At 41.6% G+C, this 16,229-nt stretch overlaps 1 long non-coding RNA gene across 2 annotated transcripts in view; it reads right to left on the minus strand.

The window, feature by feature from the left end:
- Positions 1 to 16,229, minus strand: part of LOC128453884 (uncharacterized) — a 47,181-nt gene that overhangs the window by 7,995 nt on the left and 22,957 nt on the right. The window contains exon 3 of one of the 2 annotated variants that reach the window (XR_008341554.1): positions 504 to 700. The exons of the other annotated variant lie outside the window; for it this stretch is intronic. This is a non-coding gene — a long non-coding RNA (uncharacterized LOC128453884). Of the gene's footprint in view, positions 1 to 503; positions 701 to 16,229 lie in introns of those variants that run through there. 2 annotated transcript variants of the gene reach the window in all.

A 16,229-nucleotide genomic window follows, 5' to 3' on the forward strand; every position in this document is an offset into this window, starting at 1 on the left:
TAACATCAAAGTGTTATTAACTCTCAGTGACCATGCAGTTTGTTGGAGAAAGAGTTTGTTCAGCCGTGAATCTGAAGATCTCTGCTGTTTACCACCACTACAAAGTGACTTTATTAAAATATGGCAAAACTCTTTAACTTTCCTCAACTGCATCACTTTAATCTTGGAAATATGAGTGTCCACGATTAACTGTGCAGCTCAAACCTGACTCACAAACATAAATATCCACTTATCCTTAACTCACCCTCAGTATTTACTCCGTTCTCCTTCCAGCACATTTAAGAAGTCGTGTTTTTATTGAGGTGGAACTTTGTGTCGAGTCTTTTAATGCGTCTGCGACACGTTTCTGGATCCGGCCGGTACCAGCGGAGACCTCACAGAACACCAACAGTGATTTATTGTCGCAGACAGCCTGTGTTTTCCCTGTCAGGAGCTTGGTAATGGGAGCCAGTGGAAGACTGAGGGAAACATTGTGTAGCTTTCAGCGCTGTGGGAATGTGCTGTTCTTTTTCTGTCACCTCCTCAAACAGCCCGGCTTCCACTCCGCAGCCCAGGACACCTCCTCAGGATCAGGAGTCCAACCTCCCGCTCGCCGGCTGACAGCCACACGCCGCCGCCGCTGCCTCGGGGTTATTCAAATCAAGAGCAGGGATTTGTTTGCTTGGAAATGGGATTTTCCAGTGAGATGCTGGTGGGAGGACTGGTTTGTGGGAAAAGCACAAAATAGTCAAACTGAATGTTACATCCGAGGATTTTCTAAAACCGTAATGAATGAGATTCAAAATTTATGTCAAGTACGACACATCAATTCATTTCATATAATTGAAGATAAAGTCAGTTTGTAGTTTTATAACAGCATGTTAATATCTGTATCGTTAAAAAAGAACTACAACACACAGAACAGCATGCTAAATATTATTCCTACAAAATACAAACCCTAAATGTATTCAAGAACTATTATGTAATATTTTAACGTGTATAGGTTTGTTTGTTTAGCGTTTCAGTCCATGGCTGATGACCTAAGAGATATTCAGATCCAAGATTCAGATCCAGATGTTCCTGCTCAGCCAATAAGAGACCAATTATGAATTTAATCCAAATGTTTCAGCTCTCAAATCTTTTTCTTTTCACGTCTCTATCTGCTTGAGAGGCTGAGAAATTAAAGGTTTTGTAAACGCAGGTAATTCCGTCTGTTCTTAATGTGTTAAACTTATTTACTCAATTACTTTCTCTAACAGGGTTGAATGTTTGTGTTTACTGAAGATCTGGTGTGATCAGTCGTTTCTCCCTCCGCTGGGTGTTTGGTCTCAGAAGTGCAGAAACATTCGCTCCTTATCAAAAATAATTTTCCTCCACTCTCACGGCTCTGGAATCAGCCCGGCCACAGTCCAGCTTACGATGGCCCACCGGGCGCTGGAGCCGCACTGAGGCGTGAACTCACCGAGTGACAAGTCAATGAAGAAAACCGCTAAAATAATGACTCGGGTGAGGAGGCGGCTTCACTCCACCAGCTGTGGAGTTTCATTACTGTGAGGAGCAGAGGATTTGGCCAAACTGGTTGAACCTGGGAGTGAGGGAATATTCAAAGCTGCAACGTTTCCTGTTGGAACTGTGAGAGCTTTAAAACTTTGATTTAGGTTTTTTAATGTTTTCAGTTTGTTGCTTCTCTGACTGAACCCAGATATTTCAGAGGGGTGATTTGAAAACAGTTCATATCTGCATTACCCGACCTGTGGCTACAGAGCAGCTGCTGCTTCGTTTCAACTGGAGCCTTAAAGGCGGCGTTGTGAACCTTCTCTAATGCAAAAGGTTTGTTTACTCCACTCGTCTTCAGCTCCAGAGTAAAAACCACTCTCGTCTCTTTCGACCTCTAAAGCTTCATGAACTAGCTCTCGCTTTAGTGGGAGTTTATGTTCTATCATCTTGTGTGTGTGAGAGGAAAATCACAAACCAGCTGCTGCAGCTCGTGCAGCCAAACCCCGACACTACAGCCCTGCAGTATTAGTATCAGCCGCACAGCTGTGGCATTGTTGTATTATACATTAGACTGAGCGGGTGTTTGTGTTGTTGTGTCTGACCCCTGTAGAAGTGCTCCCCTGCTGTGCTCCTGCTATCGAGGCGGCGACGGCACAATTTCACTTTGCTTCACTGTGCGTGTGCACAACCTCACATCACCCAGCGTTTGCTTCCCTGTGCCACTTCACTGCCTCGGGAATTATGCATAATGTTCCGTACATCTCACAACTCGGTCGAGAAGTTTATGCAGCTTTGTGCGTTCGTCAGCGGGATTCGAAAAAAAAACGGACAGGGCCTCACTCCGCCACCCGCTGGACCCCCGTGTACATCCTCCGTTATCAGGCTGTACATCCTGCTCATATCATCGCTGAGCAAATGTATAATTCCTCTAAATTATTTAGGTGTAATTCTATATATATAGGGAGCCCATCATTATATCCTATGGATTCTGTTTGATTTGATCGACTCTCTGATCCGTCTTCTCCACAAAATCCTGCTCTTTTCACAATGAATTCAGATTCTAGTCATAAAGTTTCCTCCAAACAAATCGGTTGACTCTTCTGTCCCCACTCCATCTGTCTCCTCCTCCTCTCCTCCTCTCCTCCTCTCCTCCTCTCCTCCTCTCCTCGCCGTCTGTCGCCTCGAACCCTGACCCACATTGTCCCCCGTGTTCTCATGACAACAATATGGAGGAAGTTTAAGTGTTGTGATTGTTGCACAGATGTATTTTTTAAAGCGGTTGTGCGTTTCCTCAAAGTGCAGAGCCTCCTCCTCCTCCTCCTCCTCCTCCTCCTCCTCCGCGTTTCTGTGCCGATAGAAATCAGTCGCTAATGAGCCGTGAAATTCTTTTATTCCTTATTGCGGTTTTATAATTTCGGTTCTGCCACGTGTCTCTGCTGTTTGTCTGTTTGTTTTTCAGAAAGCGTTTTGCAGACATTCTCTTAATTGTGCAGTTTAGCTCGGACCGGTGTGATGTGGGCTTTGTTCAGATCACAACCTTCTGTGTTTGGACAAAATGCCCGTTTCCTTTTAGCAATCGAGGTAAAATCAATAACAACGATTACGGGAGAATGATGTTTGTCAACCATCTGGGAATTTCAGAATGTGATGTTTTTCCTGCTGTAAAGAAAACAATTATTGTTCAATCTACCAATTATTTTTTCAATGACTCCTTTTGTCAATGAAAAACTGTCAAGCTTGTTTTTCAGTTTAGAAATATTTGACTGTTTTGTATGACATAGAAACAAGGTTTTGTTTCCTCTTGCATTTGTTAGTTTGCATGTTTATGAAAAAACTACTAAACAGATTTCAAAAACTTGTTGGACGGATGTTTTACGGTCAAGAGAAGAACTCGTTACGATCAGTGTAGGAAAAATATTTGCATAAGGGCAGAAAGTTCAATATTCATGATTAAAATATAATTAAAAAAAACACTGAACTGGTTAATTGATGTATTATTATTATTAATATTATTGGTTTATGCACAAGTAAGTAAGTTCCATCAATTATGGCAAGTCGTCCAGGTCCTGTAGCTCCAGCCCCAGACCATCACACTACCAACACCATGTTTGACTGTTGGTATGATGTTGTTTTTATGAAATGCTGTGTTAGTTTTATGCCAGATGTAACGCAGAGCATATCTTCCAAAAGTTCATCTTTTGTTGAATCATGAAAACTGACTTTAACTTAGGCAAGTAAGGCCTGCAGCTCCTTAGATGTTGTTCTCGGGTCTTTTATGATCTCCTGGATGAGACGTCGATGTGCTCTTGGAGTAATTTTGGTAAGCCGGCCCCTCCTGGGAAGGTTCCCCACTGTTCCAAGGGAGGCATGATGAGTTGCTTTTTGAGATCTTTTAGCCTATTTCACTTTGTCAGACAGGTTCTATTTAAGTAATTTCTTTATTTAACAGGTCTGGCAGTTATCAGGCCTGGGTGTGGCTAGTGAAATTGAATTCAGCTTTCCAAAAATGTTGTTAATCACAATTCATTCATGATTTATCATGGGGGGCAATTACTTTTTCACATAGGGCCAGGTAGGTTTGGATAGCTTTTTTCCCCTTAATAAATGAAATCATCATTTAAAAACTGCATTTTATATTTACTCGGGTTATCTTTGTCTAATATAAAAATTGGTTTAATGATTTGAAACATTTAAGTGTGACAAATATGCAACAACATAAGAAACCCGGAAGGGGGCAAATACTTTTTCACAGCACTGTATATATTCAACCACGTTTCACACTGCTGTGCTATATCTGGATCTTTTATTTTCATGGTTTTCTCCACACATGAAAATCCAGATAAACTATGATTGTTCTCAACAATCCAAACAGGAACCCACCAGAAAGCTTGTGCAGCAACTGGCTGTGTTACACAAATCGCCTCCACAACAGTCGCTGTGGGAGAAATCCATCAAAGAAGCGGCAGCAGAGTAAACTCCTCCACTGACAGTCGCCTCGGCAGCAACAACACTGCCACACGACAAGTTGTGTTCTGAGTGAAGCTCACTTTTCCTTACAAGACAAACAAAGAGCAGAAGACGCTCTCATGTGCTGCTGCAAAAAACCTTCAAGCTGCAAGCAACAAGTTCGCTCAGGAAGTTTGTCACAAAGTTTCCTGGAGAAGGAAAAGTTGGAGAAACAAGTCGGTTGAATCAGATTTGTCTGTTAGATATGAATAATTGTTCCTTGTTTCACTTTGAAAGTCAAGCAACATGTCCAAGCCACCAACGTGAAGGAGGGAGAAACTGCCATACTGCAGTCAGCCACCAGGGGACAATCATTATGCTTTATCTTTGCCGGCTCTACTCTTAATGCTTGCTAACAATATGTACAACATTTTCAGCTTACAATAGATTTCAAACATCCAGAGATGAAGCCAAAGTGTCTTAACAGCCCCCTGGTGGCAGGGTGCAGTATTGTCCACAGATCCCACCTCCTCCGTGTTAGTGGCTGGGACATGGACCAATCTAAGAAGTCAAAGTATAAACATCAAACCGTTTTTTTTTTCTTCCAAAGCCGTTTTCAGAGCAAACTATGATTTGGCTTGGTCCTCGTGTGCGGTTGATTCTGCTGAGTGAATTCTTGCTGACTTGCCAACAACAGGCTGGAAATGTGACAACACTTTTCTGCTGACAGTAGATTCCAAACAGCCAGAGACTCTTTCATATCAAATTGTTCCCTCAGACTCACACTGGGTCCAGCTGCCTGTGCACAAACATCTTTCACCAAGTATTGTGACCAATATATATATAAAAGCATCTGCACCAAAAAATATGATTTGCAGTCGACTACGGGGAGAGAATGCGAATTATTGACTTTCAGGGAGCAGAGCCTGAAAATGCCAGTTTAAAATCAATGTCCTCTTAAAGTCGTGTTTCTGCGTTGACACGAATATCAGACCAAACTATGAAAAGGTTAAATACATAAAAGACGGAGTTATGATAGACGGATTTACAAAGAGTGAGATCTGATTCTTTTGCTTATCAGACTTCCACGTGCAGCAGGAAAAACGTGTTGCACCATCTCCTGATGTCAACTGGGCTGTGAAGATACAGGAAATGATAAGTTTGCAATGCAGGCGGATGAGGAATATGCAACGTTCTGTGCATGTGCTTGAATTTGCAGGGTGAAATAACACAAACACACACACACACACACAGACACACAAACACACACACACAGACCCAGAGTGGCAGCACATCAGATCTTCTGCCTTGCATGCACCAAACCAGTGCTCTTTCCATGGCAACCCTATCAGTGGCTGTCTGGCAGCCGTGTACCGACCGAATGACAAACCAACAATGTTGATTCCATCATACTTCCACTGAGATGACTTTCATCCCGTGCATCTGTCCAACAAGATATGTCAGAGTCAAGATAGAGCCGAGCATCTCCACCCGGAATGCTAAGTGGGCCTGAGGGACAGAGGAACTGGTCTGGATCTCACACACCAGAAAGCGTTTCTCTTCCTCCAGCAGGACAGAAACGAGACGTATAGAAGAGGAAGAAGAGTTCACATCTTTTACAGATGAAGGTTTGAGCTGCAGGGAAAGAAAATGTAACTAAAATGTCTCTGATGATCGATTAGTTGGTGTTTTGCGTTTAATTTCCATTAAACACAGAAGAGTAAGAAACAGGTTGAGAGACTCAGTAAGTGATGCCACCGACCGGGAATCGAACCTGCAACCTGCTGCACGAGGCCTATGAGGCCATGTGATATGCAGCCAAATTGTGCATTCGTCCTACTGGAAAGATTTGTGCACGACTGGGAATTTTCACACGGACGCCACAATCTCAAGCTGGAAGGACAACTCTGTGAAAATGTATTGTATAAGCAGATTCTATGTGTGAATATGAATAATCTGTAGGTTTGTGACCAGACCTTGAATCTTCTGGTTTCCATCTCTAGTTTGACGAATCGACTGTGAGCAGGAAACGTTCGACTGAACAAACAAGATTCTTGGTCCAGATTTCTGCCGTCTACACCTGAAGTCCTTAAATATCTATCCACTGCTCCCAGGGGACAAGTCAACGTGGGACGATAACTTCACTCGACCAAGTTCTTTGTCCAAAACGTAAAGATTTAATATTGGATGATAAACAAAAAGAAAGAAAAGCTGCGTTACATTTGTTTTACTGTGCGTCTGCAGTCGTGCTCATCACATTACATCGATATAAATCCAACAGGAAGCAGAAAATCTTCATGTTTGCGAAGCTGGAGCCAGAAAGTGACATTTGTGTAAAAGGATTTTCCAAGTCAAATCAACCGATGTGTTATTATTATTATTATTATTATTTTTAATATCCACAAATGTACTTTTTACCCTTTAAATAAGCAGTTGGCTTTAATGTCTTACTGTGTGACTAACAATTAACATTTGCTTTTCATACCTGCAGAGTGTAAAACCTTTACTTCACATTTTCATATTCTTTATTCCCATTTCCAACACATCAGTTCAGAAACAGAAATTCTGTATGTTTAACTTTTCTACTTGTTTTTTTTTGACAGTTCGAGTTTCTACTGTCACAGAACATTTTACATGTTAAACCAATGACGAGCGCATTAAATACATTTTTAATAGATTTAATCACGAAGCAGTAACTCAAAATGAAACTCGTAGAGTAAATGCATTGATCAAAATTAATCAGGAAAATATTATTCTGTAATAAATTTAACCTTAAAGGTGATAACTTCGGCATGATGAGTAATTTAACAAGGACTTTTGCTTGTGAATCAGTATTTTTTTTCAAGGGCTGCGACTTATAGTTTATTTTTAATCAAACTATTTGGTTGAACATGTTTTTTTTTATAAAAGATTTAAAAAAAACTTCCCAAGGTCCCAAAGTTTATTTTTTTAATTGCTTGTTTCAACTGAGTGACACTTTAACACAAAAACTATTTTTACTATCGAATATGATACAAACAAAACTTCGTGTTTGAGGAGCTGAGAAATAAATGAAGCAACTAGACGGTGGAACAGTTACTGAGCATTAAACATGATCCTCTGAAGGTTTGATTACCAGAATTATTCCAAAGTCGAAATATGGAAAAAGCATTTTTGACTGAATATTTGAATAATAACAAAGAGTAAAGAAAAAAGGATTCAGTACAACAGACATATAAATAATTTAAAGCGTTTACACGTTAATCATTAAAACATCTGTTCTGGCTAAAAAAGTGGTTTCATATTAGACTGATTCATATTAAAAGCTGCTCTTTAGAGAATAAACAGATCAGATGAGGATCAAGGCTCCATTTTCCATTCTCTTGTTAAATAATGTTTACAGCCCGACTAGGTTATTTTATTACAAAAGTCGAAAGGCATGTTTCTGTAATCTGAATAATGGACATATTATTATTTCTGTTTACTTCAACATCCGCTGCGGCTCGAATCCTTAAAAAACTGATCCTGAGAGCTAATGAGCCGACTCGTCAAACTGCTGCAGATCCTCGACCCTCAGCTGAGGCTTTCGTCACAACTGGAGTGTGGACCGGCCTGAAATCGACCACTCAGCTCTAACTTACTGTAACTCCCGGCCTCCGCTGTGTCTGACGATCACAGCAGCAGCTCATTAGCAGAGAAGCTGCTGATGTGAAACAACAGCCAGACCGGTCTGTTGACTGGTCGGTGGGAGACGAGCACTGAGACGTGAATCGTTAAAACTCCAGCGAACGGAGGAGGAGACTCCACAGATGTGCTCCTCACGTTGTTCACCAGGTAATTACACCTTCGAAAACTGCGGAGGAGTGAAGAGCTGCTGCTTTTTAATGAAACAATAAAACATGACACACGTATGTCCCACAGAGTCTCACTCAGACACTTCTTTAATGGTTTAAACAGGTTTGGCAGATTCCCAATGAGTGTTTTAAAAGTAATGACCTTCGACCTAAACCAGCTCCACCTGTCAGGAGATGAGATGAGAAACCTTCTTATAGAAAATAAACTGATGTGAAAACTTTTAATAAAAAAGGTTAAAACGCTGAAACCAAACCAAACCTGCAATATCTGATCCTGCAGCCGTGCACAGTTTGAATTTCATACTATCCCTTCTCTTATTTAACGTCTTTATTGTGCATTTAATATTTTTATTGTCACATATTGTGATCTTTTTAGATTTGAAAAGCTGATCCAAGGATTGCAAATATGCGTCGGCTACAAATCCTACATGTTTTATTAAGTTCCTGTAACATTTGACAATGTTTCTCAGCTTTTTACCAGTCAAACAAACAAAAAATCAATACACGCATATTAATGGTTTTAATATCATGTGACCAAACCCCCACATGCATAATTAAAAATCACACGTCTCGATGAAATGCTCTGTGTTTGTTTGCTCAACCTCTTGGATTCATAACAAGCACCTGAGCGCTGTTAATCCTGTGCTGTGCATGGCCGCGCTAAAAGAGCCGAGTTATTGAACGTGTTATTTGTGGTGAAAGGTGAACTGAGCGGATCAGTTCTGCTGAGCTGAGCAGCGTCGACCTGCACGACACAACGTGCACTTTGTTTTTTTATAACGGCCACCATCTTACAGATCCTGGTGTGGTTCAGGGATCTTTGCATCTTCTGCACGCTGATCAGTTTCATACCTTTCAACTTTCTGTTATTCATGCAGGTTAAAGAAAAATCCTCTACATCGATTTGAATCTGCTCTGATTTGATCCCTGCAGGTCTCATTGACAGGCAGATGTAAAGAGCTGAGTCACAGATGCTCAATAAAATCAATAATGATCTCCACCCACTGCACTCACTGCTCTCACTAATGACAGCGGCGCTTTTTCAAATCAACTCACACACACACACACACACACACGGCACAAAGCTTCAGACACTCAGATAACCAGAGGGAGAATTTATCATTTAGTCAAAACAGTCGTCAAGAGTTGTTACGGATGCTGATGTCAGAATAAAGATAATCAGTTCATCAATAATAAATAATAATTCAACCTAATGTATATTACAGTGTCACCTTTTAAACACACAAGAATGATTTACAGGTTAAAATAAAAAATTAAGACAAACAATAACAATCATTTTTTTGTGGGACATCAAGGAACAATGGTTTCTAAATTCACAAAGTTATCACGTCGAAATGTATAGCTGAGTTTTAATGATAAAAGGATCTTTGACAATATTCAAAATCAATTTTTAAAACTAGAATATCTCTCACTAGTGCAAATTCCTCCACAATTCATTGGGTCGTTAATTGACCCTATCACATCCTGTTTAGCAGACATTAATATAAGTCAGGAAATTTACTTAATTGACAGTTTAGAATTAAACAATGAATAGGCTGATTATATATACTTATTATATCTATATTTCTAAATTCTTAAACCATGTCAAACATAATAATAATTCCTATTTAACTCCTGTGACCTCACTGCTTTTTTTTTTTTCTCTTGTGGGATTAAAACTAATAACTTCAGCTGTGATTCTTCTTTTCACCCCCGACGTTAAATCTCCTTTCCCCAAAGTCCTGCTCTGACGCTCCTCGTGCGGAGGAGGTGACTCCACGGCTGATTTAAAACGAAGAAAAGTTAATTATTTTTTTTCAGTTAAAAGCTTTTCTGCTTCGTCTCTCGGTCGAGAACCTCCTCCGTGTTTTTCTCCTCAAATTCTTTGGAGCCGCGGCCGTTTGGCTCGTCAGACAGCCAAATGCTGCCATGGCAACAGCGATGGGTTCAAATCCCACCTCTTCCTCTCCTCGTCCTCCCATCTCCTTCTCCTCTCCTCTCGATCCAATCTTCTTTCCCAGTGAAACCATTAAATTATCAATCCACAGCCCCTTAAGGGTTCATATCTCCACCTCATCTCGTCCACTCCCCCTCTCCCTCCCGCTCTGTCAATATTTACAGAGTTTCTCATAGACTCTCCCAGGTAATAGTGTCTTATTCCCAAAGCTCTGCACGGTGCAAACATTCACGTACACACACACACACACACACACACATACACACACACAAACAAACACACACACACACACACACGCAGGCAGGGTAAAATGGCCATTCAGTCTAAATGAGTGCTATTCAACTAAATGTCCCTGCTGACTGCGACAACTGCCTTCCGCTACATGTGTGTGTGTGTGTGTGTGTGTGTGTGTGTGTATGTCTGTGTGTGTGTGTGTAGAGTTTCAATCTTCACTCATGTACATGTGCTTGTTCAAATAGATGCATGATTGTTCTCGCTCGTGGGTGTGTGTGTGTGTCTGTGTGTGTGTGAGTGTGTGAGTCACACTGACAGCTAACTGTCCCTTCAGGTAATCTCATGGTTGAGAAGAGAGCGAGAAAAATAAATAATCTGAATAAAGACAGAGACCTTCCTGCTGCAGTAATGTGAAATATAAGATTACATAAATATGTGTACGCTCATAGATACATGTGACGGCAGCACTCTGTTTTATCTGTGGTGACATTCACCTCTGAGCTCGTCCTCCTTTCACTGCTCACTTCCACTGTTTGTTAGTGATTCTGTTCATTTCCTCTTTCTGTTAATAGGTTTGTCACGTTTCAGCAAAAGGTCAAATCTCACCTCTTTATTGACTTATTATGAAAGGATAAGGTTGACTAGGTTCTGTTATGAAGTGGAGATGTTGAGACATTAGAGGAGGGAAAGACAATGGTCTGGTACTTTGAGAATAAACTTGTTTCAAGTCAAAACAACATAAGATCAGTTTGAATTGTCTGTAAAAAACTGTATTTCAAATATTTCCAAACTTAGAATATCAAGAATCCTGAAAGAGTTTTTCGTCACAACGCAGGAAAGTGCACTGACATCACATCACACCTGAATCATAACACAAAACAAAAAACATAGACACTCCCATCGCACACTAGCGATGCACAGATCTGCTCAGATCCTGATCCACACGTATGCTTGACTGATCAACCCCCCCCCCCCCCCCCCCCCCCGGAGGAAGTATTTCCATCCCCTCGCCTCAATGATGCGCCCGGCTGTGCGGAATGAGCGCTCGCTTGCAGAAATGTACAGGACTCTCTTTGTGGCTTTGTATCGAGATGATTTACAGGAGCTTTTATTTTGAAAAGTTGTGAACCTGTCTGTGCAGATTTCATAACAGACTCTGAGACACAGGTTGAGATCGAGCACGAGTGTCTTAGGGACTTTGATGTCTCTGTGTCCTCAACGTCTACCAAAAAAACTCCAATTCCAACTTTTCTGAACCACATGATCTTCTTTCTTCTAAACTAATCCTGAAACGACAAGCAGCTGCCCCCCCCAAAAAAACTTTCAGCCGCGATGTGTCCGATTACTTTTGACCTCTCACAGTTTGGGCACAATGTATTAAAAAGCCTTTATCTCACACACGGCCCTTTCAACCCTGATGTAAAGCCGACTGAATAAGAGCTGAAACTTAAAGTAGTTCACGTTATTGTATTTCAAATGGAAACACAGAGGCTGAAAATAAGAATAAAATGTGGAGCTGGTCTGAACTCGCAGACATACGATGAACGAAACAAAAACAAACCTAGAGAGCAAAGCTAGAACATATGTTTAAGTGCAGATACACACACACAGACACACACACACACACACACACACACGTTGAGCCACAGCAGTCATGTGTGGAGGAGTAATGGTGGAGAGAAGCGAGTGAAAATGATATCTCAAGATGTTAAATATTTAAATCCTCGATAGTTTCACAGCTGGTGCCGGCAGATAGAGAAATCAAACATGCAATATGGCGTGGGCCGGCTCCCACACACACAGAGATATAGATTCATCTATATTTACTTAATACAGTAGAGGAAATTACAGGATGTTTGCATCAGCAGACTTTAATGAATATTTATGGCTATTAGGAAAAGATGGTGACCTATGGGGGGAAAGAGCACTCGACACCGAGTTCTCCAAGCAGCTGGTGAAACCTCGTGTCCACAAGTAAACAATGTGCAACTCGGAAATGTTTATTAAGCAGATTCATGGGAAATTAAAAACTTATCTTACGTGACCAGAATTAATTTGTCGTTGCACTTCTTTACTTTTTTTCTTTTCCCAACTCTAATCTCTTCATGTTTCCTTTATTCTCTAATTTTCAATTTTTCTATTACAGTTTCTATTGAGCCGCGCTAATGTGATTCTCAAATCACTGGTGCCTGTGAGCCAATGATTGTTCAGACCAGTACCAAGCGAACGCAGACGGTCGGACGGGCAGCAAGTCAACCGAGCATCAGCACGTCTGTGTCCATATTAAAACATGGCAGATGACAATTATCGTACAAGTGGCTGAAACTGAGGCAGCTGTCAAACACGACGGGACCGAGGTAATTTCTTCCGGCCACGCAGGACACGACAGGACTCTCCTGCCAGCTGCATGATGGGCTGCATGATGGCCTCACTGAGAGAAGCCTCCCAGTTAATTACATAAGAAATTCTGAAACCTCTTTGATGTGATGTTGTGACACGGCTGGAGTCTCTTTTTTTTCCCGGGGCAGCAGGTAGCTGCGAGTCTGCAGCAGCAGCAGCAGCATGACCAGTCAAATCTGCATTAATTAAATGAGCTGCTGCTCTGCTGCCGCCTGCCCTGCCAGCAACAAAACAGCTGATGAGCAGAACCCGATCATGGATCAATGCTCAGGCGTCTCTGTGGAGAGGCAGGAGCTGGGGCCGAGCCTCGTCTAAGCCACGACTTAATTCCAGTTACACGACTGATCAGTTTGACGGCGCCGCAATGGCGGGGAAGACGGAGTCAAGGGCACGAGCAGATGTGGCCGGTGCACGTTCAGATTAAAGAGCCACTCCGCTACATGGAAGAGGACAAGCTGGAGGAAAAGCTTTGCTGCACTGACCCCTGTAGGTGGAACCGTGTAAAGCTGTTATCACACTCGGCCGCGTCCAGCTGTGATGGAGAATCGTAAAAGCATCTTCGAGGTCTCATGTCACTTCATGTTTCCCTCTAAAGGAAACGTTCCAGTCAAACAGGTTGATAATCTTCATGTTTGTTATTACTTGAGAAGGTTTACGTGTTTTAATGTCCTCAAACTGCCCAATGCTGCAGCTCCTCTCTTCAGCCTCTGTCTCAAACATTTGATTTTAGTTCCTGTCTCTTTAAGACCCCCCTCCTTACAGAGCCCAGTCTGCTCTGATTGGCCAGCTGACCCTTGTGATTGGTCAGTTCCAGCGCATTTAGGAAATGTCAGCCCTCATTCTTTCTCTACCTTGTTTTAGCGGTGTCTGAACTCGGGGCCCGGATCCTTCAGAGGCCGCATCTCAAGACTGACTTCTTCACTTTGAGGTCAAATGTCAAAGTGTCCACGCGTGAGGACGCAGCAGGAGCGAGACGACGTGTTGACGAGGTTTCTAACAGGTTACGGATGAAAGTCATGCAAGTAGAAGATGCTGAAGAACACATCAACTATACTATCAAATATTTGTAAACGATTAAGAAATAAGGGAACCTGTCTTGTCTGTCTTTTCTAGTAATCGTGGGACATGTCTTGGGAGTGAAAGACCTTCCGGAAAAACTCCAGTGTTGCATCATCTTTAACTGGTTTCATGGTTGAGTGTTGGTTTCTGACGAACTGCAGCACAATGGTTTGTTAGTTTGGGAAATTATCCCAACCATTAGTGACCAACGCGTCCCGTAATGGAAACCATTAAAAACCACGGCTCATAGATATGGATCAAACCATTAGGTTGGAGTCAAAAACCACACAGGAAACATTAAGCAACGTCTCCAACGTCCCATCAAGGTTTGTTTTAATGATTTGTAATATTTCTACATCTGTGGAAATAACAAAGGTTCATAAAATGGTTCCTTGTGTTTTCTTCTGTCAGCGTAAATACACCAAAGAGTTAATTACAGCTCGACCGAGTAACTCCTGGAACACGGTGACATTTACCAGAGGAGCAGAGGTTGACGTCTTCATTTGATTCGCTAAAGAGATGATGATGGAAATAGGTTCCGTGCACATTCACCCACACATGAATATTAAATGAAAGCTTTGTTATGACAGAATTTGCTTTCAGAAACTTACTGAACCTCCTGAAATTTTCCAGAGTGGACGTACGAGAGAGATCAAATGTCCGAGTCAGTGTCTGAGGACGTTCTCCGGAGTTTCTCTCCACCCCCGTAACAACTCGAGTGAGACCATGTGAGGATACAGAAGATGATTCGTCTAGGATTAACCGCAAGGGTGAAATTAATTGATTCGGTTAATAACGCATCAGCCAATTACCTTTCATCTCAAGCTTAATCGTCATCCATAGCAACCATGACGACCTTTTACAAATGCTTTGAACCAGACGCTGTAGTTCACTAATCTGTGATTTGGCGCTTTAAGACGCCGCAAGTGCTTCTGGGAAATGAGAGATGTGCACAGTGATGTAATGGCGACCAACTCCCACTAACACCATGTTGACTTTGATGTGAAAGGGGTTAGGGAGTAACTCAGCACCCTAGTGGCAAGGGGCTGTTACTGCAAGGCAATAGAGTTGACTTAACAAATAAATTAAAGATTATATCAGTGGGCCTAACAGCTTTTATTAAATATTCTTCTTATAATATTTGATTATTATATATATATAACTAGTATAAAATATTTTTGGCCATTCAAATTAATACAAAAATCATATAAATGGTTACAGCTAGGTAATTGCTCCCAGTTAAACAACTGATAATTGAAAAGCAGTCAATAACTTCTTGCAGAACTGTCGTGGACATGAGTACATTCATCCACCTCATTCATTCTGACCCTGCATGTAATATAATCTATAACCTCTTGAAAGCAGGGCTCTCAGATTTATGCCCCGTTCAGACTGGATTGATTTCTCTGGGGGGAGATGGGATGATTTTAACATCCCCTGCACTGGTCAGGGATTTGAATCCCATCTGAAAAGCGTATGTTGGTAATTTTTTCTCCCACATCCCGGCAATAATTCTAATTACCTATAGTGTTGATCAGGGAACTCGCTCCTGTGATTGAAATCCCTTCCTTAACCATGTCCTTCAGATCTGAAGTGAATCTCTGGAGTTCTGCCGTCTACAGGTTCTGCTCGTCCGTTTACATTTTCCTCTTTACAATCAGATCAGTGCAGGGGCGTGCACAGACATTCGGAGGGAGCTGTTGCTCAAAGCTGAGAAAAGGGGGGAACCCACTCCCCACCCACATGTGTTTTTAAAGTAAAATATGTTTTTCTTTAATATAATGTAAATACAGTATAAAATACAAAATCAAAGAACAGGAAGACAAAGATTTCTCTGTTTATAGTTCAGATTTTATTTCATCACCAGACTCTCCAACGCTCTGAACCTGAGATGTCATGGGTTAGCCCTCGAAAGATAATATCTTTATTACATTATGTTAAAGATAAAACTATGCAAAGGTAAAATTTCCTTCATGTGCTGTAATGTTTATTCAGGCCGACGCTCTGGTCACGTTGCTTACGTCACCTACACTCAGGGAGCAGGAGGAGACGCCATGACACATGAAGCTATGAGGCTACAGCGATCCTAACTGCTGTGAAGAAATATCTCACACATACACAAACACACACTCACACACACACACACACACACACAGAATTAACTCACATAATTCACATGTGCACGTACTGTACACACACACACACACACTCAGCTAATCCCTACCCCTCGTGCACACACACTTACACACACACTCGACTCATTCTCTATTCCAGTCGCTGGCCGTCTGGAACTTATCGATGGCTGATCAATACTACTGGATCGA

This window comes from Pleuronectes platessa, chromosome 12 (genome assembly GCF_947347685.1).
Source record: "Pleuronectes platessa chromosome 12, fPlePla1.1, whole genome shotgun sequence".
Lineage (NCBI taxonomy): Eukaryota > Metazoa > Chordata > Actinopteri > Pleuronectiformes > Pleuronectidae > Pleuronectes > Pleuronectes platessa.